Genomic DNA, 25335 nt, shown 5'->3' with positions numbered 1-25335 from the left:
TAATTACCTTCAGCATCACTTCATCTGAGACATCTACTTAACACCCTCAGCTAAATGTTACTCTCTCCTCTTCATGATAATCCTAAATTCATCTTTAACCATAATTTCATCTTTGGTAATAACACAAATAAACTAATACACTCTATCATAAGCCACCTAACCTTTTATCAAGATGCTCTCTAAGCCTCCTGAGGACATTCCAAGACAGTATACAGTCCTATGGTCTCCTTGGAAATCCATATAGATGACACTTCCAGGGCGATACCTTGTTGGTTTTGACTAGATATTAGTTTAAACTTTTTAAAGAGATGAGTGACAGAACTAACCCTTATAAGTTTTAAGTTTAACCCTGTAAGTTTTGAGTTTATATTGTTTCATCCCATGTACAAAACCATTTTTTCCTACAAAAAAAAAAGATGCTCTTTACAGGGTACAACTTAGACAACGGGTAACAGGAAGTCCATTTCAATTCCTGATGCAACTCTTATAGATAAGCTGACATACCTCCAGTTCAAATTTTACAGCGGGGAGACCAGTTTTGAAGAAAACAATAGAGACTTCCAGAGAGCTGAAAGGACCACCTGCAATTTTCCTCCCATAAACTTTACTACTGCCTGCAGGTCTACATTTTTTTTGCCTGCCATTTACTAAAGTAGAATTTAAAATATATATATAAGAATATCAAAATTATTAGAAGAAAAAATTGTGTTGCCATACCAGATATTAAAATATATTACAAAGCATTGATAATTAAAATAAGCTGGAATGAATACAAAGAGATGGATCACCAAGTCATCTAGTTTTCTTTTATTTATATATAATAATTTGATAGAAACCAAATATCAGAAAAAATTTTTAAAAGATGTCAGGATTCAAGGAGCAGTCAAAGTCTCCTCCTTAGCAATTTGTGGGGATAATGGGGGTGGGAGAAGGACCAACATCCCAGAAATCAAAGAAATTCAAATATATTTTTCTAAAACCAATGATCAAAAGTAAACATTTTAGATAATCATATCACTAAAAACAGATGTGGCACATTACTCCTGGTACTGATACAACAGAGAATATCAGAAAAAGGTTCACAGACTTTGATTTGGGAATTCGACCTCTAGATATCTATCTACCCTAAGGAAATGCAAAATGGTGGGGGTGGGTGGGAAAGGGCTACGACATATTAAGTTTGTCACAGCACCAATTTAAAATAGTGAAAACAGAAATACAAAAGATATTCAGCCTACTATCAACACCTCTATGCACGCAAATTAGAAAATCTAGAGGAAAAGGATAAATTCCTGGAAACACACAACCTCCCAAGATTAAACCAGGAAGGAAGTGAAAACCTGAACAGACAAATAACAAGTTCCAAAACTGAATCAGTAATTAAAAAAAAAAAAAAATCCTACCAACCAAAAAAAGTCCAAGACCAGATGGATTCACAGCCGAATTTTACCAGACGTACAAAGAAAAATTGGTACCAATCCTACTGAAACTATTCCAAAAAATCAAGGAGGGCTTCCTCCCTAACTCATTCTAGGGAGCCAGCATCAGCCTGATACCAAAATCTGGCAGAGATACAATGAAAAAAGAAAACGTCAGAACAATATCCCTGATGAACATAGGAACAAAAACCCTCAAAATACTAGCAAATGGAATCCAGCAGCACATCAAAATGTTAATTCACCACAATTAAGTAAGCTTTGTTCCTGAGGTGCAAGGTTGCTTCAACATGTGAAAACAATAAATGTGATTCACCACATAAACAGAATTAAAAACAAAAAACATATCATCTTCTCAAGAGACACAGAAAAAGCTTTCAATAGAATCCAGCATCTCTTCATGAATGGGCAAAAGTTGGAACAATTCCCTTGAGAACTGGAACAAGAAAAAAAGATGCTCACTCTCACCACTCCTATTCAACATAGTACTTGAAAGTCCTAGCCAGAGCAATCAGGCAAGGAAAAAAAAAAAAAAAAATCAAAGACATCTCAACAGAGAAAGAAGAAATCAAACTCTCTCTCTTTGCAGATGCAATTATGTATCTAGAAAACCCTTAAGACTCTAAGACTCTACCAAAAGGCTCCTAGAACTGTAAACGACTTCAGTAAAAGTTCAGGATACAAAATCAATGAATAAAAATCAGTAGCATTTCTATACAACAACATTCTAGCTGAGAGCCAAATTAAAAACACAATATTATTTACAATAGCCCCCCAAAAAATGAAGTGCTAGTATTACATCTAACCAAGGAGGTGAAAGATGTCTAGAACAACTACAAAACGCTGCTGAAAGAAATCAGTGATGACACAAATGTAAAAACATTCCATGCTCATTAATTAGAAGAATCAATATCATTAAAATATCCATACTGCCAAAAGCAACATACAGATTCAATGCTATTCCTATCAAACTATCAATGTAATTCTTCACAAAATTAGGAAAAAAAAAAAAAAAAAGGGCCAGGCGTGGTGACTCACACCTGTAATCCCAGCACTTTGGGAGGCTGAGGCGGGTAAATCATGAGGTCAGGAGATCAAGATCATCCTGGCTAACAAGGTGAAACCCCGTCTCTACTAACAATACAAACCATTAGCCGGGCGTGGTGGCGGACCCCTATAGTACCAGCTACTCGGGAGGCTGAGGCAGGAGAATGGTGTGAACCCAGGAGACCGAGCTTGCGGTGAGCTGAGAATGCGCCACTGCACTCCAGCCTGGGGGACAGACCGAGACTCCATCTCAAAACAAACAAACAAACAAACAAAAACTCTTCTAAGATTCATACAGAACCAAAAAGAGTCCAAATAAACAAAGCAACCCTAAGCAGAAAGAACAAAGCCAGAGGAATCATACTACCCAACTTTAAACTAAACTGTAGGGCTAAAGTAACCAAAACAGCATGGTACTAATACAAAAACAGACACACAGACCAACGGAACAGAATGGAGAATCCAGAAATAAAGTTGCATAACCACAACCATCTGATCTTCAACAAAGTTGCCAAAAATAAACAATGGGAAAAAGACTCTCCATTCAATAAATGGTGCTGGGATAACTGGATAGGCATATGCAGAAGAATGAAAGTGGGCCCCTACCTTTCGTCATATACAAAAATTAACTCAAGATGAATTAAAGACATTAAACTATAAAATCCTAGAAGAAAACCTAGGGAACACTCTTCCAGACATCAGCATTGGCAAAGAATTTATGGCTAAGTCCCCAAAAACAACTGCAATGAAAACAAAAATTGACAAGTGGGACCTAATGAAACTAAAGAGCTTCTGCATGGCAGAAGAAATTATCAAGAGTATACAGACAGCCTTCAGAATGGGAGAAAAGATTTGCAAACCATGCATCCAACAAAAGACTAATATTCAGAATCCATATGGAACTTAAATCCACAAGAAAAAAAAAACCCCATTAAGAAGCAGACAAAGGACATGGACACTCCTCAAAAGAAGACATACAAGCAGCCAACAAACACATGAAAAAAAATGTTCAGCATTACTAATCATGAGATAAATGCAATGAAAACCACAACAAAATACCATCTCACACCAGTCAGAATGGCTATTATTAAAAAGTCAAAAAGCAGATACTGGCAAGGCTGCAGAGAAAAGCGAAAGCTTACACACTGTTAGTGGGGATATAAGTTAAGTTAGCCACTGTGGAAAGCAGCTGGAGATTTCTCAAAGAGCTAAAAACTGAACTACCATTCAATTCAACAACCCCATTACTGGGTATATACCCAAAAGAAAACAAATAATTTTATCAAAAAGACTCATGTATTCATAGGTTTATGGCAGCACTATTCACAATAGCAAAGACATGGAATCAACCTAGGTGCCCACTGATGGTGAATTGGATAAAGAAAACATGGTACATATACATCATGGAGTACTATATAGTTATAAAAAAAGAATGAGACCTTGTTCTTTGCAGCAACATGGATGCAGTTGGAGACCATTATTCTCAGTGAATTACTGCAAGAACAGAAAACCCAATACTGCATGTTCTCACTTATATTTGGGAGCTAAACATTGAGCACACATGGACCTAAGATAGGAACAGCTGAGCATGGTGGCTAATGCCTGTAATGCTAGTGCTTTGGGAGGCTGAGGCAAGAGGACTGCTTGAGCCCAGGAGTTCAAGACCAACCTGGGCAACACAGACCTCATATCTATAAAAAATCAAACTGTTAGCCAGGTGTGGATGGTACGTGCCCGTGTTCCCAGCTACGTGGGAGGCTGAGGTAGGAAGATCACTTGAGCCCAGAAGGTCGAAGCCGCAGTGAGCCATGATCATGCCACTGCCTTCCAGCCTGGGTGAGAGCAAGATCCTTTCTCAAGGAATTAAAAAAAAAAAAAAGCTAGGCATGGTGGCTTACACCTATAATGTCAGAACTTTTGGAGGCCAAGGCGGGCGGATCATAAGGTCAGAAATTCAAGACCAGCCTGGCCAATATGGCAAAACCCCGTCTCTACTAAAAATACAAAAATTAGCTGGGCGTGGTGGTGGGTACCTGTAGTCCCAGCTACTAAGGAGGCTGAGGCAGGAGAGCTGCTTGAACCCGGGAGGTGGAGGTTGCAGTGGGCCAAAATAATGCCACTGCACTCCAGCCTGGGCGACAGAGTGAGGCCCCATCTCAAAGAACAAAAAAAGATGGTAACAATAGACACTGGGGATGACTAGAAGGGGTTAGCAAATGTGGACATGGGCTGAAAAACTACCTATCACATACTATGCTCACTACCAGAGTGACAGGATCATCCATACCCCAAACCTCAGCATCACGCAATAGACCCATGTAACGAACCTGCACTTGTATGCCCTGAATCACAAATAAAAGTTGAAATTATTTTTAAAACAAAATAATGAAAACTGAAAAGTAATAATTATCAAACAATATGAAATGGTTAAGCCTCTTTTGTAAACACTAAAAGTAACAGCCATAATTATTTGGTACCTTAAAAAAAAAACATAAAAAGGATCTTAAACAAAAACACAAAACATACTGGAGAAAAGCCAAGATAATATTTGAAGATAATAATCACTGTGCTAGAGAATGTACACTGTACATTTTTTATATGATTATACATTCTTGCATTTTAAAAATAATTTTCTAAAACTAATAACTGAGACCATACAGATAGGAAACAGTATCACCGATAAGAAACAAGAGTCAGACAAAAACATCCACTAAAGGAAAAAACATAAAATAATTGAAACAAGACAATTATACATAAAATTAGGAAAACTGCCAACCCCTGGTAAAACTAAAAGGCTCAAAGTAGAACAAAAAAAGGGAAAAAAATCAGATGGAACGATGGGAAGGTTTTTTGATTTTTGTTTTGTTTTGAGATGCGGTCTCTAACTCTGTCACCCTGGCTGGGGAGCAGTGGCACAATCACAGCTCACTGCAGCCTTTACCTTCCAGAGGAGTAGCCAGGACTACAGTCATGTGCCACCACACCTGGCCAATTTTTTAAAATACTTTTTAAAGAGATGGCATTTTGCCATGTTGCCCAGGCTAGTCTTTTTTTTTTTTTTTTTTTTGAGACGGAGTCTCGCTCTGTCGCCCAGGCTGGAGTGCAGTGGCCAGATCTCAGCTCACTGCAAGCTCCGCCTCCCGGGTTTACGCCATTCTCTCGCCTCAGCCTCCCGAGTAGCTGGGACTACAGGCGCCCGCCATCTCGCCCGGCTAATTTTTTGTATATTTTAGTAGAGACAGGGTTTCACCGTGTTAGTCAGGATGGTCTCGATCTCCTGACCTCGTGATCCGCCCGTCTCGTCTTAAACTCCTGGGCTCAGCTGATCTGCCCACCTCAGCCTCCCAAAGTGCTGGATTACAGACATGAGCCACTGCACCCAGGCAGAAAGTTTTAATCACTTTGCCTTTACTTCAAAAGTTTTTCCACACATTTGTTTGTTAAAAACTGACATACTGGCCACGTACAGTGCCACATGCCTGCAATCTCCGCACTTTGGGAGGCCAAGGTGGGAGGATCACTTGAGTCCAGAAGTTTGAGACCAGCCTGCACAATATAGTGAAACCTCATCTCTATTCTCCACAAAAATCTTTTAAAAATTAGCCAAGCATGGCGGCGGCACCTGTAGTCCCAGCTACTCAGGAGGCTGAAGTGGGAGGATCTCGAGTCCATAAGGCAGAGGCTGCAGTGAGCTGAGATCATGCCACTGCACTCCAACCTGGGAGACAGAAAGAGGCCCTGTTTCAAAATGAAAAACAAAACAACAACAAAAAAGCTGACATATTACATGGACATATTGCATAACAGTAAATTTTTTAATAGAAAAAAAATTTAATAAAAACTGACATAAGCGAAGAAAACCTGTACAGAAAATATCTCAGATCACATATTACCTTGAAACAGTAATCTTAAGAGACTTTATCACCTAGGACCCCCTCTTCCTCTGCCATGGTCACGTGCTCTTCCTCTACCTCTGCTTCTGCATCGGCCTCTTCCTGCAACAAACAGCTTCCCTTTTCTTAGGTTTTACCTTAGGTTCAACATCCACAAGTAGTGTATCCAGAGGTAAACTGTCTGGTAGAGTAAAATATTTAATGTTACTTCCTCAAATTCGTGTTTCCAACTGTACAAGTTTTCTGTCTTCAGGGTCATTTTCACAGCTTCAAGATGTGTATTCACAGTGACCTCCACACCTGTAACTGTTCTATGGACCTGTGTTCCACTTTTCAATTAAATGGTTACAGGTTCATGAATCATTTCATCAAAAATCTCATGAGCTTCGTCCTAGCAGTGCCGTCATTCTTTGGGTCCAACAGCACACAGAATCCAGCAACCAAGTACCAACCAACCCACTAGAAGTATGAATCTACTTTAAATTTAATGTATGAGTGATTCCTTCCCTTAACACTGTGCTAAACTCTAGAACTCTAAAACTCCAGGACCCATCAAGAATTGTCTGAAACATTAAAAACCCAGAGATTCTCATTCAGAAACAAGAGTTTGAGATTACATACACACAAGCATGCCTTTAGATTTTTTCTTCTTTTAGTCAACAAGAATGATTCTGAAGTTCCAGTTAAAGCCATTACTCTAGAATAACATATAATAGTAAACGAGAATACAATACTAAGCATCCAGGCAGATTTTATGACAAAGAATAAAATGCAAAGTCAGTTTCTTCTTTTGATGGGTAAGCTTTATAACCAGTTATTCTATTTTGATTCCAGAAAAATGTGAGGCGGGGCATGGTGGCTCACACCTGTAATCCCGGTGCTTTGGGAAGCTGAGGCTCGAGAATCACTTGTGTAAAGTAGTTCAAGACTAGCCTGGGCAACATAGTGAGACCCTATCTCTACAAAAAAAAAAAAAAAAAAAGGGAAAAAATTAGCCGGGCATGCTGGTGTGCGCCTGTGGTCCCAGCTGCTCAGGAAGCTGAGGTAGAAGGATTGCTTGAGCCCAGTGGGTTGAGGCTGCAATGAACCAGGACTGCACTGCTGTGCTCCAGCCTGGGCAACAGAGTAAGACCTTTTCTCTAAAAAAAAAATAATAATAAAAGAGAAAAAGAAAAACAATCAGCCAGGTGTGGTAGCTCACGCCTGTAACCCTAGTAGTTTGGGAGGCCAAGGTGGGAGGATTACTCGAGCTCAGGAGCTGCAGCCTGGGCAACACAGTGACACCTCATCTGTATATAAAAAAAAAAAAAAAACAAGAAAAACTCTAGAGTCACATACAAGAGTCACTAACAAGGAAAGCAAATACTGTCTAGACTATTAAGATGTCAAGTAAATGATAAAGCACAGGCCTAAAGAAGTGAAACAGAACAGGGAAAAATGGTTCAAAGAAATATTTGGTTGGCCCTAAGGAAAGCTTATAGATATGCTTACAAAAGATTATGACCTATTTATTCCTAATGGTCATTAGATTAGAAACAACAATGCACATCTTAGTCTAATGGTATGTCTATATGTGACACCTCTACCCCCAAACATACAAGAAGGATGCAACACACACCCATTAATAATGCAAACCCACTGCTACAGTTACGCTCAAATCTAGTGGGAGTAGAGGCATGTAAGAAAATCTGGGAAATACGCAAAGTTCAAAAAGCCAGAGATGATTCTGATTCAACTGTCCTTGTGAATCACTGATTTAGACATTCCTCCAACATGAAGCAATTAGGATTAAACAATTTTATTACCACTACCAATAGTTCCTAAACAGAGTCATAGCAAAAATAATCAATGTTTTACACGCTGTGTTGGGCTGTTCTTACATTGCTATAAAGGAATCCCTGAGACTGGGTAATTTATGAAGAAAAGAGATTTAATTGCCTCATGGTTCTGCAGGCTGTACAAGCATAATGCCAACATCTGCTTGGCATCTGGGGAGGCCTCGGGAAGCTTTTACTCATGGTGCAAAACCAAGTGGGAGCAGGCACGTCACATGGTGAGAGCATGAACAAGAGAGGGCAGAGAAGAAGCTACAAACCTTAAAACAACTGGATCTCACATGAACTCATCACCAAGAGGATGGTGCTAAGCCATTCATGAGGGATCTGCCCCATGAACCAAACACCTCCCACCACCAGGCCCCACTTTTTTTTTTTTTTTTTTTTGAGACAGAGTCTCGCTCTGTTGCCCAGGATGCAATGCAGAGGCACAATCGTGCCTTCACCTCCCAAGTTCAAGTGATCCTTTTGCCTCAGTCTCCCTAGTAGCTGGGACTACAGATGCACATCACCACACCCGACTAATTTTTGTATTTTTAGTAGAGACAGGGTTTCACCATGTTGGCCAAGCTGGTCTCGAACTTCTGACCTCAGGTGATCCACCCATCTCGGCCTCCAAAAATGCTGGGATTACCGACATGAGCCACTGAGCCTGCCTAAGTCCCACTTCTAACAATGGGGATTACTTTTCAACATGACATTTGGAGGGGACATCCAAACTATATCACATGCATTATTTCATTTAATTCCCATAACTCTATCAAGTAGGTTCTGTTACTTCCTCGTCTTTAAGAAGAAACTGACCTTCAAGAGCTTTTTTTTTGTTTTGAGGGTTTTCTTGTTTTGTTTTAAGACAGGTTCTCAGTCTGTCACTCAGTCTGCAGGGCAGTGGCATGATCACAGCTCACTGCAACTTCGACCTACCAGACTCAAGAGAGTCTTCTGCCTCAGCCTCCTGGGTAGCTGTAACTACAGGCATGTGCCATCATGCTCAACTAATTTTTTTAAAAATATTTTTGTAGGCATGGGGTCTCCCTATGTTGCCCAGGCTGGCCTCAAACTCCTAGGCTCAAGTGATCCTCCCCAGTCTGCCTCCCTAAATGCTGGCATTACAGGCATGAGCCACCTTGCCCAGCCAGGAGTTAAAGTAATGAGCTTATAGTAATATGGTTATTATCAGTTATTACTGAAGTAGTCTTTATGAAAAGAAAATTGAAAACATATAACCAATTCTAAACTTTATACAATAGAAACCTAAGTTGCACATCTTTTCCAAAAAATTGTACCTGAAATAAATGTTTCAACCATTTTATAGCTTAGAAGAAAAGGGATCAGAGAAAATGGAAACGTAAATGATATCTGGAGAAGGGAGGGATCAACAAAAAAAAATCCAAGCTCACCAACTTATGGGCAAAAATTATTGCAAAACAGAACATCCCAACGGTTACCGAAATGAAAAATGTTGGTTAATAAACCATGATCTCAAAAGCTTCATATAAAAAGTGTTTTAAGAAGACTATGTAAGTTGAGGAATTTAAAAAGGCACTGACTCCCACAAATTATGAAAATTCATTTGAAATGTCACACTTCAAACAACATGTTACCAAGCCATAATCCCAAACTAATGTTTAAAATAAATCTATTACTTATAACACACCTACTATAGAAGAGGTTTTTTTTTGTTTTTTTGTTTTGAGATGAAGTCTCACTCTGTCACCAGGCTGGAGTGCAGTGGCAAGATCTTGGCTCACTGCAATTTCTGCCTCCCAGGTTCAAGCAATTCTCCTGCCTCAGCCTCCTGAGTAGCTGGGATTATAGGCATGTGCCACCACACTCAGCTAATTTTTGTATTTTTAGTAGAGATGGGGTTTCGCCATGTTGCCCAGGCCGGTCTTGATCTCCTGACCTCAAGTGATCTGACCACCCTGGCCTCCCAAAATGCTGGGATTACAGGCGTGAGCCACCACAGCCGGCCAGTTTTTTTCAGTTCAACCAAATTTTACTCTTGCTATGTTGACTAATGTTTTCAGACCTTCACAAATGAGTATTTTCTTTACATACTAACATTATAATTTTATATTTCTATTTTGTCTAAAAGACAACAATCTTTGAAGGCCACACCCCTTTTCTCTCCATTTTCACTAAGTTAGTACAGCTCACATGCAATTAAAAAGTCTCAATAATGCCAACTTTCTGTCCCTAGAAGTTGGCCTACAAACTGCTCTAGATTGCTCTCACACAAATACCACCAAAATTGTATAGCTCCAATATTCGAAACCTAAAAGCTTTTTATTATCTACTGTATCAAAATGTATTCTTGATTGCTTCTAAGCCTACTCTGACCTTAATTTACCAACTTGGTGTTGTTACTCCTAATTCCATCACTTTATTCAATTTAACAATAGGATAATATGGGAAGAAATACAGAAATGAAAAAAACACTCTCTGGAGCACAAAGCCAGCCAAAAGAGGAAGAGACTTGAAAATAATAAATTGCAATATAACATATTAAGTACTACAGTATATACAAATACTATATAGCAGAACTACCATAACTCTGTCAGAATGGAACAAAAATCACGTTGGAGGAAGCAACATTTGTGCTCAAAAATGAGAATTTCTCTACAAGTGTCATAGCATTGTAATATTAACATACCAGTTTCTTCATCTTTGTATCCTAGCACCTACCATAGTGTCTAGTACAGAGTAGGCAGGTACTTCAGACATGGATGGATGAATGGATGGCAGCACGGAAAAAAGGATAAAATGATAAGATACACATATAAACATAAAGAAAGAATATGGTTAGATTAAAATGGGACAAAACTGGAGCCAGTAAATCAGATAAGACATTCCAAAATCCTTAAGTAAGAAACTGACACAGGAAAATATAAATTTAAAAGATATTTAGGAATTAAAATTAACAGGACTTGGTGTGACTAACTGGACTAAGGGGAAATGAGCATAACAGAAAAGCATAAGAAAGAAGCTGCCAAAGTTTTTGGCTTATGTGACTAGGCTGACAGTGGTACCATTCACTGATATTGGGAATAGAAGTAGGGGATTCGAGTTCAGTTTAGGTAAGTGAGCACACTAAGGCAATATCGAGTAGGAAGCTGGAATGCAACTCAGAAAAAAAGGTCTAGATTAGAAATAAAGAGTTGGAGATTATTGCATATGGGTGATAAGAACAAAGAACAAAGCCCTAAATATAGATGAGATTGCCAGAAACACATAAAACCTGGAAAGAATGCCGTGGACAGAACACTCAGACAACCAACATTGCTGTTATTTTATATGTTACAATATTGCTGCATTAAATTATATTGTTACAACACAGATAATGGCTACTACAATATTGAGGACATAACAAATGCTTTAAAAATACTTACCGGCCGGGCGCGGTGGCTCAAGCCTGTAATCCCAGCACTTTGGGAGGCCGAGATGGGTGGATCACGAGGTCAGGAGATCGAGACCATCCTGGCTAACATGGTGAAACCCCGTCTCTACTAAAAATACAAAAACTAGCCGGGCGAGGTGGCGGGCGCCTGTAGTCCCAGCTACTAGGGAGGCTGAGGCAGGAGAATGGCGTAAACCCAGGAGGCGGAGCTTGCAGTGAGCTGAGATCCGGCCACTGCACTCCAGTCCGGGCGACAGAGTGAGACTCCGCCTCAAAAAAAAAAAAAAAAAAAAAAATACTTACCAACTGCACATCTGAATTGCAAAATTAAATTTATTAACTCAAATTGAGCCATAAAGGACCACTTCTTAAAACTAACTTAAGGCCAGGCGCAGTGGCTCACACCTTTAATCCCAGCACTTTGGGAAGCCGAGGCAGATGGATCACGAGGTCAGGAGTTCAAGACCAGCCTGGCCAAGACAGTGAAACCCCATCTCTACTAAAAACTACAAAAATTAGCAGGGCATAGTGGCAGACACCTGTAATTCCAGTTACTTGAGAGGCTGAGGCAGGCAGAATCTCTTGAACCCAGGAGGCAGAGGTTGCAGTGAGCCAAGATCGCGCCATTGTACTCCAGCCTGGGCGACAAGTGAGACTCCGTCTCAAAAAAAAAAAGAAAAAACTAATTTAATAGGTCAGATTCAAAGGGCTGAAGTCTGACTAAGGAATCCAACTTTACCTCAGAATCAGTGAAAAATCTGGGCACAGTGGCTCACACTTGTAATTCCAGCACTTTGAGAGGTTGAGGCAGGCGGACTCCTTGAGCCCAGGAGCTCAAGAACAGCTTGGGCAACATGGTAAAACCCCATCTCTACAAAATTTAGCCAGGACTGGTGGCGCTGAACCTGTAGTCCCAGCTACTCGGGAGGCTGAGGTGGGAGGACCACTGGAGCCCCAGAGGTCAAGGCTACAGGAAGCAAGTGATCACACCACTGCAATCAACCTGGGTGGCAGAGTGAGACCCTGTATCTTAACAAACACAAACAGATACACATATTCTCAATGAAAAGCTTCTTTTTCCACGAGAAATAACATTACAAGTCAATAATATAAAATACTAAAATCTAAAGTTGTTATACTTCAAAAAATATTTATTTTAAATAATACTAAAAAATACATATTAACTAATTTAAAGAAGAGCGAGTCTAAATTTGGAGTGATATGGGCTTCAATACTGTCAGTTGATAATTTCTTGCAAGTACAGACCGGGTGCAGTGGCTCATGCCTGTATGGGCATCCCAGTGCTTTGGGAGGCCAAGGAAGGCAGATTATGAGGTCAGGAGTTCAAGACCAGCCTGGTCAACATGGTGAAACGACGTCTCTACTAAAAACAAAAATTAGCTGGGGGTGGTGGTGCATGCCTATAATCCCAGCCACTTGGGAGGCTGAGGCAAGAGAATAGCTTGAACCCAGGAGGCGGAGGTTGCAGTGAGCCGAGATTGCGCCACTGCACTCCAGCCTGGGCAATACAGTGAGACTCTGTCTCCAAAAAAAAAAAAAAAAAAAATTCTCACAAGTATTAATATCAACTTTTACCAACTTTGTTTACATTATTGAATATTAACACCTATTAGTAACAAACATTACCCACCAATTATAAGAATAGTAGGATTAAATATGACTTGAGAAGGCCAAAGTTAGTAACGAAAGTAGAATACAATGAAAGAGAAATTATCTTTCGGTCCTTTTCCCTTGTTTACAAACATGTACACAAAATTTTGAGTATTCTTGAACATACTTACACTAACAAATGCATAAAAAGGAACAAAATTGTGCTATTAAAAGGCAGACAAGCACGGGCACGGTGTCCTACACCTATAATTCCAGCACCTTGGGAGACTGAGGTGCGTGGGTCACCTGAGGTCAGGGGTTCGAGACCAGCCTGGTCAACATGGTGAAAACCCATCTCTACTAAAAATACAAAAATTAGCTGGATGTGGTGGCTCACACCACCTGTGGTCCCAGCTACTTCAGAGGCTGAGGCACAAGAATAGCTTGAGATCACGCAACTGCACTTCTGCACTCCAGCCTGCGCCAACTAAGACTACCTCTCAAAAAAAAAAAAAGGTAGACGAAGAATATTTATTATTTTATTTTTATTTATTATTTATTCAAAAAAATCTATAATTTTATTTCCCCCAGAGACAGTCTTGCTCTGTCGCCAGGCTAGAGTGCAATGGTGCGATCTCAGCTCACTGCAACCTCCGCCTCCCAGGTTCTAGTGATTCTCCTGCCTCACCCTCCCAAGGAGCTGGGATTACAGGCACGTACCACCACGCCTAGCTAATTTTTGTATTCTTAGTAGAGACAGGGTTTCAACATGTTGGCCGGGCTGGTCTGGAACTCTTTACCTTGTGATCCGCCCGCCTTGGCCTCTCAAACTGCTGGGATTACAGGCGTGAGCTACCACGTCTGGCCCATATAAATGTTTTAAATCTTTTTTTTTTTTTTTTTTTTTGAGACGGAGTCTTGCTCTGTCACCCAGGCTGGAGTGCAGTGGCCGGATCTCGGCTCACTGCAAGCTCCGCCTCCCGGGTTCACGCCATTCTCCTGCCTCAGCCTCCTGAGTAGCTGGGACTACAGGCGCCCGCCACCTCGCCCGGCTAGTTTTTTGTACTTTTTAGTAGAGACGGGGTTTCACCGTGTTAGCCAGGATGGTCTCGATCTCCTGACCTTGTGATCCGCCCGCCTCGGCCTCCCAAAGTGCTGGGATTACAGGCTTGAGCCACCGCGCCCGGCCTAATGTTTTAAATCTTTTTAGCATCTTGATTTTTAATTCATTTTGAGCAGCATGTCCTACCTTACCTATTTTATATACTGCAATCTTTTAATGTAGTAAAACCAGTTCAATGTACTTTAATTCTTATTTTGATGAGCTTTTCTAATTTCTCACTCCCTGTTTATAAAGTGCAGACAGTAACATTGACTTTTTAACATCTTATCCTCATGGAGACAGTGTAGAGTAGTGGTCTGAATGCCTAAACCAGAATGTCAATGGTCGGTCCCTGGAAACAATGACTTAACCTAAAGTCTTTGTTTCTTCGTTTGAAAACAGGCAGAACACCTATATGAAGCACTTATTATGAGGATTTCACAAAATAATACCTGGCATAGTGCCTAGCAGAACTAATTAATTAACGTTAATTTCTTTCACAAAGTTTATGTTATGGACTGAAGATCTGTATACCCCCAAAATTCACATGTTGAAGTCCAAACCTCCCAGTGTGATGGCTATTAGAGGTGGGCCTTTGGGAAGTAATTAGGTTTAGATTAGGTCCTAACAGTGAGACCCTCTCATGTCGGGATTTGTGCCCTTTTAAGTAGAAAAGAAAAAGACATTCTCACCTCTCCCTCCCCTCCCTCCTCCTATCTCCCTCCCACTTCACCTGCAGACAGGGAGGAAAGGCCTTAAGAGTGCCCAGGGAGAAGACAGCTGAGAGGGCAGGTGCTTCCCTAATTTCAGACTTCCAGTCCCGGACCTGTGAGAAAATATGTCTGTGTTTTCAGCCACCTCAATATACGGTATTTTGTTATAGTAGACCGAGTAAACTAAGGCGATATCAAAAAATATTTTCAAGGCCGGGCGCGGTGGCTCAAGCCTGTAATCCCAGCACTTTGGGAGGCCGAGACGGTGGATTGCGAGGTCAGGAGATCGAGACCAACCTAGCTAACACGGCGAAACCCCGTCTCTACTAAAAAATACAAAAAACTAGCGGGCGAGCTGGCGGGCGCCTGTAGTCCCAGCTACTTGGAGGCTGAGGCAGGAGAATGGCGTAAACCGGGAGGCGGAGCTTGCAGTGAGCTGAGATCCGGCCACTGCACTCCAGCCTGGGCTACAGAGCGAGACTCCGTCTCAAAAAAAAAAAAAAAAAAATATATATATATTTTCAAAAGGAGACTTTGGAGAGCAAGATAATTTTCACCTCATCCCAATATGCCACAGATCTGTAAATCTACATCCTCAAACAGTATTCAGTATTGCAGGTTACTGCAGAACATGGTAACATTATTTATTAGATTTACTGGTAGATGTCTATTGATTTTCCATGTTGACCAACAGGGAGAGGAAGACAGGCTAGGAACAATAAACTACACTCAGGTATATTCAATACACTTTTCTGGCCCTTGGTTATTCCTCCTGCCAGGTCAATATTTCGCAGATATCAAAAGTAACCACCAACTAACTATACTGGAAGCAAAATAATGACAAAGAATGCACTGATGACAATATAAACTTTTAAAAGCCAGTCTAACTGGTCCCCTCCCCATCAGTTCAAAGAAATTGCCAACATTGTAGACTGAATGCTAGTGAACTACACTAGGTTCGCTATTACAGGCAGTTTTTTTCACTTCAAAAATGCTACATAAAGCACATTTTTAAGTGCCATAAACCTATTGTTTGTCTTCTGTATTTAAAATGCAAAATACCATAATCACTTCACAAAATACACTTTAAATGCTGATTTCCTATTTAAAAGTTTAGGCAAAAATTATACATTCAAAATTCAAAAGAACCTAAAACTATTCATCCTTCCCATGTATGAAAACAGACCATTTTTTAAATAGGTAAAATTCCCTAGAGAATATAATTTTTACAACATAGCAATAAAGTAATTATCCATCCTGAAAGTCTAAAACAAACCAAACAAACAAACAATACAAAGAACATCCTGGAAATCTAAATGCCATGTAAAAGAATGCCAGCCCATGACGGTAAAATTTTCTAAAGACTAGGAAACATCAATAAAGATTCAAAATGTAATGCTTTATAAATATTCAACATTAGTAGACAATAACAAATAAAATCATAGAGTAAAAATTTTTGTGTTTACGGATAACTGTTATAATATTAAGGGACATCGTCATTTCCACTTTTGAATAGCTACCTCAGTTGCTATTACAGCTTCCATTGTTCACAATAAAATAGTTGCATTGTTTTTCAGTGAAAGGAAAGAAGGAAAATATTGCTGAAAATAAAGAGAAAAACAAGCCTTGACAAAGCAAACAATGATTTTATACGCCATCTCGTTCCACCATAATTGTAGGACTGAACTAGTATCCAAAAACTAAATATATCAACAAACATATGCATTAAAATCTGTGCTTAGTCAACACAGCTATCCTGTGCTACAGGGCAAATAAAATTTAAATTTTCTATTTTTTTTTTTTTTAATAAAAGCAGTGACTTATTAGAAAGAGACTACTGGTATAGGAAGCTACAGTGGGGATCAATTCCTCCAATTTCATGTGTCCTTACTATATATGTATCTCTTCTTGTTTTTTCATTCTGGTAACCAGAGTACATATGACAGACTGCATTATTTCAAATACCTAACACTGAAAGTTACTTTCGGGCCTGAATCGAAGGATGAGATGACACATTTTATAGAAGCTTCTTTTAGTACAGCAAAATAGGCAAATTACGGTATTAACAAGACTTTAATTCTACATTTACATTTTTTTCTCACTGTAAATATAATGTGAAACTTGTAAAATACAGGAAAAAAATGTTTAATCACCAATAAATCCCACCATTCGGAAACCCTGCTACTTTTTGGTAGATTTCCATCCAGTGACACTGAAAGTTCAATTTTCTAATTCGATACTGATAAATATGCAGGAAAAAAAAAAAATCAATGTATCCTCAATATTGTCTTTCAATAAATATACATAAAACACCAATTATTAATTATATGACCTGTTAATTTCACAAAAGTCTCTAAAATGTTTTAAGTGGGGGGGTGCGGTAGGGAGTCCCATAATTCAGACACCAGTGCTGAAACTGAAATCTCTTCCACAATGTTCATATGTCAACCCTTTAATGGCAGTGAGCAGCAAGCTATAACTGTTCGTTCCGTGATATTAACATTAACGTCTCTACATCAAACAGGCATTGCTTCTATTTTCTTTCCATGTATACCTCAATAGCGTTTTATTTTCACTGTAAAAATAAATAATCTATATCTGCATAGTAATTTTACATAAGCTTAAATTCAAAGACTCGCGTTTTTTAAGCCAACTAAACTGTTGGTGCTTCTGGCCTATAAGACGGTTTACCAGATAAAGTAACATTCTTTATAGTCCAGCATTCTCTCTCATAACATAAAAAAGAATTTAAGGAATATCCCTTAAATATAGTCACATTATCTTTTGTTCCAACTCACTGTTTATGGAAGCATGCAGATGTCAGAGTTGCAAAAACTGAAATGACTTCATTAACAAGGCAACACCCCAACGTTTAATAAATGTCAAATCCTCACACTCAAAAAAAAAATGAAACAAAACCAATTATATTACCACTAGCAAATTTTTTCCCTTAAAATTTAGTTTAGTCTTATTTCTAGTTTCAAGGGAAGCTTTGTCTACTCAAGGTATCAAATGTCTTCAAATCCCATTCATTTTCTTCTGCCCAAGAGTTAAGAAAGTCTAAAACAGAGTAAGTCAGATTTGTTACTGGGATCTTCTCACACTAGTCTTTTAAAAGAAATCTTTCAACAAAGACTCAAAAAAGAAACAGCAAAGTTTGGGGAAAGAATTGTCTGTCTTTAGGTCAAGTATTTCCTGGTAAGTGACTGAAGATCTGGCTGCCTGGAATACACGTTGCTGACCCTAGGAATGACCAAATTTCAAAACAAAATTTGCCTCTTCTGTATCTTGAAAGTGACCTGTTAGGACCTGATACTAATTTGACGAACAGGTGATAGAACATGACCAACGAGGTGTCTTTGGTGGACATATTCATATAAAGGAGGCGAGAGCCACAGATTTCAGTAAATGCTTTTTGTCACTTTTGCAAAAGAAAAGCTAATTGTTAACGGCCATGTGACATTATAGATCCCAGAAAAGGAAAGGGTGGGAGGAAGAGAGAGGAGTTCAAGGCAGTTCAGGGTCAGAACAAGCTCAGGCATCCTGTCATTAACAAACGTTCCCCAAGCTGAAAGCAAAATACGGCTTACCCGAAAAGGAGTGGGTGAAAAGTAGGGGGAGAATGAGGGGAAAACCACAGGAGAGTCAATGTGGCAGTGTGGGGGTGACAGGAGGGAGAGAATCTGGAGCTATCCAGCTGAGTTGGGGAGCAAAAGCATCGCGCACAAAAATGCTGAGAAAAGCAACTGCGACGGAGACGACAGCACGAGGCACCCTCCTCCTCCCATTTTTCCCTCCCCACGGTTTTGCTGGGTTTCCCACATTCCCTCTACCTCCGCTCCGGACCAACACTCCCGGGTGTGACCCACCGGCAGGAGGCTGCCCTGATCTTTGTCTCTGCCCGCTCCCCACGCGCGGGCTCCTCCTCCTCCGCGCTCCCCACCCGCGCACAGCCCCGGCGTCTCCACGAAGCTGCAGGCGCCGCGACCGCCGCCTCCTCGCCCACCTCCCGCGGACCCGCGCCCCTTCCTTCCCCTCCCGGGCAGCGTCGCCCGCGCCTCCAGCTCCACCCCCGCCAAGGGGACCTTTGTGTCTCGGGGGACTTTCTGCCTCTTTCCCGTCCTCCGCCTCGCGGGGAGACCGGCCTCCCCCGCAGACCAAAGCTGCAGCGAGCATCGGAGGCGGCGGCGTCTGTATCTGTCGGCGCCTGCCGAGAAGCAGCTCGCAGACACTCACACCCCACCCGAGCCCCGGAAATCCCCGGGCGACCCAGGGTCCTCGCTGGACACCAGGGGTGACAGGCGCACGCTAGCCCCCCACGCCGCGCCTCCTCGCTCAACTTCCCGGCCGGGCCTGAGCCTCCCGCGCCCCCAGCAGCCCCCGCCCCCGCCTCTGCCTCTGTCCCACGCAGCCTCCCGGCCCCGGGGCCGACCCGACACCAGGGGAAAGCGCTGCGCGGACGCCGGCCGCCAACTCACCAGCAAGAGCGGGGACCGCGAGTCCCGAGGCGAGGCGAAGAGACGTACAGGGGAAAGCGACTCCGCGGACGCCCGCGGCGACCGGATGCAGGTCCGGGTCCCAGCGGCCGGCAGACGTGAGGCGCCTCCGAGCGCAGGCCTCCGCCGCCACAGCCGCCTTCCGGATCTCGCCGCGGGTCCGGAGCCTCGGGAGGGGCCGCGGGTGTCTCACGCGTTGCCAAGTCCCCCGGTCAACATGGCTCCCGTGCCGACGAGCCGCGCGGACGGCCCACTAATCCCCTCGGAGCAGCCGGGCGCTAGCGGGGCGGGCGCCGACGGCGGGCTGAGGCGGTCCGGCCGGGCGCTGGCTCCTTCTTCGCGGCTCTGCGGCGGCCCGCGGGGAGCTCAGGAGACTGCAGGCGGCCGCGTTCGCTCCCTGCGTGTGCGTCGCTTTCGCACTCGGCGGCTGCGGATTGACGCCTCCGCCTGTTCCCCGGAGGAGAGCGAGCGCAAGAGAAAAAAGACTTTTATTGAAACGATCCAACCAGCGGCGGCGGAGAAGAGCGACCGGCCGCGGGAGCTTACCCCACCCCCGCCTGAGTGGCTCGCCGGGGGCAGCGCGACCCCTGCCGGCGGCGGCGGCGGGGGCGGGGCCGGCGGCCGGGGGAGGGGCCTGCAGAGCGGGGCGGGAGTCCCCGGGAAACTCCCGGCTCCTAAATGCGGGTGTAGGGGGAACCGCGGGAGGGGGCCAGGGGACCCCACCGGAATAGTGCCTGTCCGCAGCGACTGGGGGAGGAAATTGTGTGAATAATTCAGCCTCTCCAACATCCCCCCTGCCCCTCGACTTCCCCCTGCCAAACCAAAACTCGTGCTTCTGTTATACAAGTAATTATTGTACAAGGTGTGTCCATGCCAGGGTTCTCCACTGGCTTTCTAGAGAGTCCATATCAAAGGACCCACACTGAAAGATGTTGATGGCTGCAACTTTTCTCCTTTGTTGTATGTGGGTACATGGGTACTAGTGCCGCAGTCTCTCACACACACCGCATCTATTCATTTAAACTACAGTACAGTGTTTTGTATATGTTATCATGTGCCCGGCAATATGCTGAGTCCTGGAAGGACGGAGAGTCTAGCTGGGATGAAAGATGATTAACAGCTATCATAAAAATCTGAACGTCATGAGCGGAGAAATACAAGGTGCTATGAAAACAGAAAGGACTACTGTTGCACGGGTAAGTTTTTGTTTTCTTGGGGGAGGCGGGCCGCGAGAGGTTGGCCCAGTTTCTGCAACTGTTTTTACTTTCTCCTTTCGCAGAGGCTAAAAGCTAGTTCACGAATGAACAGTAGAGTGGCAGTGAAGACAAACTAAAGTAATACTGACCCACTTTTTCCCACTAATAAGGATAAAAGCATAAAGTAAAAACAAACTTAAACCCCTAGAGGGAGATAATGAGAGGATTGAAAGAAGAGAGTAGGAACCGGATGTAGACAACATAAACAAGAAAAAAAAATTAACCACATAAAAGTCCTGTGAAGTGAGAAATTTTTTTCCATGTTAACACCCGGAAGTAGAAGCTGCATTGAAGTTTCAAATCACAGTATGTGCTGAGAACTTCGGAGAATTATCTTTTTGTATTTCCCCCTTAAAAATGCTGTATGCTGACATATTTCTCTTATTTTGTTGGGCAAAGTTGAATGCATCTACAGTTATATCCAACGATCGTGTCAATCAGGCTTCTCCCATGCCTCTAAAGTTACCAGGACCCGTAAATTAGCAACAATTATGCTCTACACGTATTTAACACTTGTTTACAACCAAGAATGCAAATATACATAAGCCTTCCGTTAGAACAAGTGCGCTTTGTTTAAAAGCACTGTTAATGAGGCTTTTTAGATTTGTTCAAGTCAAACTTGGAACTTTATAATATAGCAAGACGTAGCATCATTTTCAGAGTTCTTTTTAAGTTAAAGAGAAACACTGATATTTATACAAGGCCTATTTATATGCAAGGATTTTCATATACTTGCCTCATCTAAATTAGTACTTTAGTAAATATCAAAAAATCACCAAAAAAGGAAGTCTATGAAATGGAATTCTGAGTTTCAGCATTAATACTTATACCTTCATATCATTAGATTAGATTTACTCCATGAGAAATAAAAAGATTATTCTATCTCACCCTCTCCTCTCTCTACATCTGTCATTAGCAGAACAAAGAATTCGTAATTGGGAGGCTGAGGTGGGAGGATCCATTAAGCCTGAGAGACGGAGTTTGGGGTGAACTGAGATTGCGCCACCGCATGCCAACCTGGGAGACTGGGTGAGACACCGTCCCCCCACCCCAAAAAAGGGAAATTCATAATGAAAACTGAGGTGATTATTTGATTGATTGGTTTGTTCTTTCTTTCTTTTTAAGACAGAATTTTGCTCTTGTTGCCCAGGCTGGAGTGCAGTTGCGCGGTCTCGGCTGACTGCAACCTCCACCTCCCAGGTTCAAGCGATTCTCCTGCCTCAACCTCCTAAGTAGCTGGGATTACAGGCATCCGCCACCACGCCCGGCTAATTTTTTGCGTTTTTAGTAGAGACGGGGTTTCACCATGTTGGCCAGGCTGCTCTCAAACCCTGACCTCAGATGATTCACCCTCCTCAGCCTCCCAAAATGCTGGGATTACAGGCGTGAGCCACCGCGCCCAGAGGATTTGTTCTTTCAAAGAAAAAAAAAAATTACAGATTGCACAATATTTATTTCATTACTTTATTTATTATTTATTTATTATTTAAATGAGATGGAGTCTCACTATGCCAACAGCCCAGGCTGGTATTAAACTCCTGACATCAAACAATCCTCCAACCTCGACCTCCCAAAGTGCTGAGATTACAGACAGGAGCCACCACCCCTGGCCCATTTATTTGTCTATTTTTAAATTTTTATTTACTTATTTATTTTTAGACAGAGTCTTGCTCTGTCACCCAGGCTGGAGTGCAGTGACACGCTCTCGGCTCACTGCAATCTCCGTCTCCCAGGTTCAAGCAATTCTCCTGCCTCAGTCTCTGGAATAGCTGAGATTACAGGCACCTGTCACCACACCCGGCTAATTTTTGTATTTTTAGTAGAGGCGGGGTTTCGAAATGTTGGCCAGGCGGGTCTCGAACTCATAAACTCTAATGATCCAAAGTGCTGGGATTACAGATGTGAGCCACAGCACCCAGCCCCTGGCCTATTTAATTACTTTTCTAAACTGATTTAAAATTTAGCCAGGCGCGGTAGCTCACGCCTGTAATCCCAGCACTTTGGGAGATCCAGGCAGGCAGATCACTTGAGCTCATGAGTTTGAGACCAGGCTGGCCAAAATAACAAAACCCCGTCTCTACTAAAAATAACAAAAATTAGCCAGGCGTGGTGGTGGGAGCCTGTAATCTCAGCTACTCAGTAGGCTGAGGCAAGAGAATCACTTGAACCCGGGAGGTGGAGGTTGTAGTGAGCTGAGATCACACCACTGCACTCCAGCTTGGGTGGCAGCAAGACTTCGTCTGAAAACAAAAAAAAAAATTGTATGTAATGTTGTGAGCGTGTTAGTTGTTTTTTCCGTAGGTTGTAATATAGGCTTTTTTTTTTTAACCTTGTAAAACATGTTAAATTATAAAATGATTTACATAGACTATTTCCCTAAATGCGATTAATAGATAATCCATAGTGCTTAGTGGAGGAGAAAGAGGGAGGAAGAATTCCAATATCAAATCCACTTGAGGAATGCCACATACTTTATCTCCCTTTTGGAAATTCACAATATACATTTACATGTTTAAGGCTCTTAGAAGTTCTGAGATTAAAGAATAATTTTCTTTCCAGTGAAACAAGTATATCCCAAAATGTTTTCACCATAGAGTAACTGTATCATGAGACATATATAAAAATATTGAGGGGAGAAAATTTTGAAGGTCATTGAACTTTGGACAAAGAGAGTGAAAGGTGGTAAGTCCAGAAAATCTTGGCTGGGATTCACATTCTGAAAATGACACTGTCTGGGAAACAAATATGAAACATTCAGATAAGATACAAACAAGAAACACTTAAACTGGTTTTCAATTGCTCTACATCAGTGGTTCTCAGCAATGTGACCTCAGAATTTCTTAGAAATGCAAATTCTCAGTTCCCACTCCAGACCAACTGAATCAGAAACTCTGGGGTGGGGCCCAGCAAACTGTTTACCAAGATTTACTAAGATTCTGCTGCACAATAAAGTTTGAGAACCACTGCTCTATACAATATCAATACATAGCTTTATTTACAAAACAATTTTCCATATGTCTGAATTTCCAGACTCTTTCTAATTATCAATTCATATTTCTTAAAAATTCTCAAAGAAATTAGATAACCGACCAAATAGAAAAAACACGTTTTGTCTGGATTCATTCCCTATTTTACTAGGCTGAATCATATAGAAAGTCTGTTTGTTTGTTTGTTTGTTTGTTTTGCAAGAAGAGTAAAGCAAATTAAGCTAAGGACAGCAATCAACTATTTTCCCCCTAATATCACTTGAGAAAAATAATTTTACTTTTGGCAAAAATGAAGCTGTAGGCAAAAAAAGAGTTTTGTCAAAGGCTTTTTAAAACCTGCTTCAAAAATGAAACATCTAGCCAGGCCTTAACTTTTATTTTTAATATTTTGTACCATCCCAACACCTACAAAACAGCTATATACCATTGCGTAATGATACAGTTGTACCCTGTCACTGAAAGCTTAACTGTAGAGATTTTACAGAGCAGATCTATTTGAGATCATTATCAGAATAACTCCATAGATTTACAAGTTACAAATTTGGACAGGGAAATTTCTTCCCTATTTACATGTAAAATTTCAAATTTGGTGTACCAGATTTAACCCTAGAGGATGAATAACATCTGAGACATTTGGTCTAGTCCAGGGAACATTATAAAAAGCTTTCAGCAGAGTGATGTCATGTGTCCTTACAAGGGAAATGAATCCAGGAACCAAACTCAATCTTGGCAGTTAAGGAGGACATAATTTTCAAACATTTTATTTTAAAATGAAATTTTTCTCTAGTTGCTGACAAAATGCTCAGGGAGAGTTAGTTTCCAGGCCTCCAGTAAGACTGCATACATGTCTCTATTATGAGATTAAGATGGGATTAACTAGTTTTTTCTTCTTTTCTTTTTTAAATGTGATATTAATACCTCTTAACTAGATTGATGTTCTGTCTCTGAGAAAAACCAGATGTGGGTCTTAATCAAATAAAATACATTTAAAGTTTATTTGAGCTTTTTGAAAAAAATGAAGCACAACATGAAGCCATCGTTTTTTGTTTTTGTTTTGTTTTGAGATTTTGAGATGGAGTCTTGCTCTGTTGCCCAGGCTGGACTGCAATGGCACGATCTCAACTCACTGCAACCTCCACCTTCCAGGTTCAAGCAATTCTCCTGCCTCAGCCTTGAGAGTAGCTGGGACTACAGGTGCCTGCCACCACGTCTGGCAAATTTTTGTATTTTAGTAGAGATGGTGTTGCACCATGTTGGCCAGGCTGGTCTCGAACTTCTGACCTCTAGTGATCCACCTGCCTCAGCCTCCCAAAGTGCTGGGATTACAGGCGTGATGAAGCCATCTTTAAGCTTTAACAAATGTCTTGCTTTAAAAAAAAAAAAAGTTGGAAAGTGGGAACTGGGGCAGTATAGGTTTTCCCTTCTTAAGCAGGTTAAGAAGAAGGTGGCAATTGGGCATTTCCCCAGGGGCTTGTGGGAATTATTATCTTTTTTCATCTTTTCATTTTTTTTTTTTTTTTTTGACATGGAGTCTCTGTCACCCAGGGTGGTGAGCAATG

The 25335-nt window shown here is 41.6% G+C and overlaps 1 protein-coding gene and 1 pseudogene across 1 annotated transcript in view; both read right to left on the bottom strand.

The window, feature by feature from the left end:
* Positions 1-20024, bottom strand: part of CDK17 (cyclin dependent kinase 17) — a 123998-nt gene extending 103974 nt beyond the window's left edge. The window contains exon 1 of the mRNA XM_033220976.1: positions 19516-20024. The gene's annotated coding sequence lies outside the window, so the exon portion shown is untranslated. The remainder of the gene's footprint in view (positions 1-19515) is intronic.
* On the bottom strand, positions 6197-10879 carry LOC117090830 (annotated as a pseudogene).
* Positions 20025-25335: the final 5311 nt, after the last annotated feature.

This window comes from Trachypithecus francoisi, unplaced genomic scaffold, assembly GCF_009764315.1.
Source record: "Trachypithecus francoisi isolate TF-2019V2 unplaced genomic scaffold, Tfra_2.0 Lachesis_group11, whole genome shotgun sequence".
NCBI classification, from domain to species: Eukaryota; Metazoa; Chordata; class Mammalia; order Primates; family Cercopithecidae; genus Trachypithecus; species Trachypithecus francoisi.
Note: the sequence above shows the minus strand (reverse complement) of the source record. Positions and strands in the feature narration are given on the sequence as shown.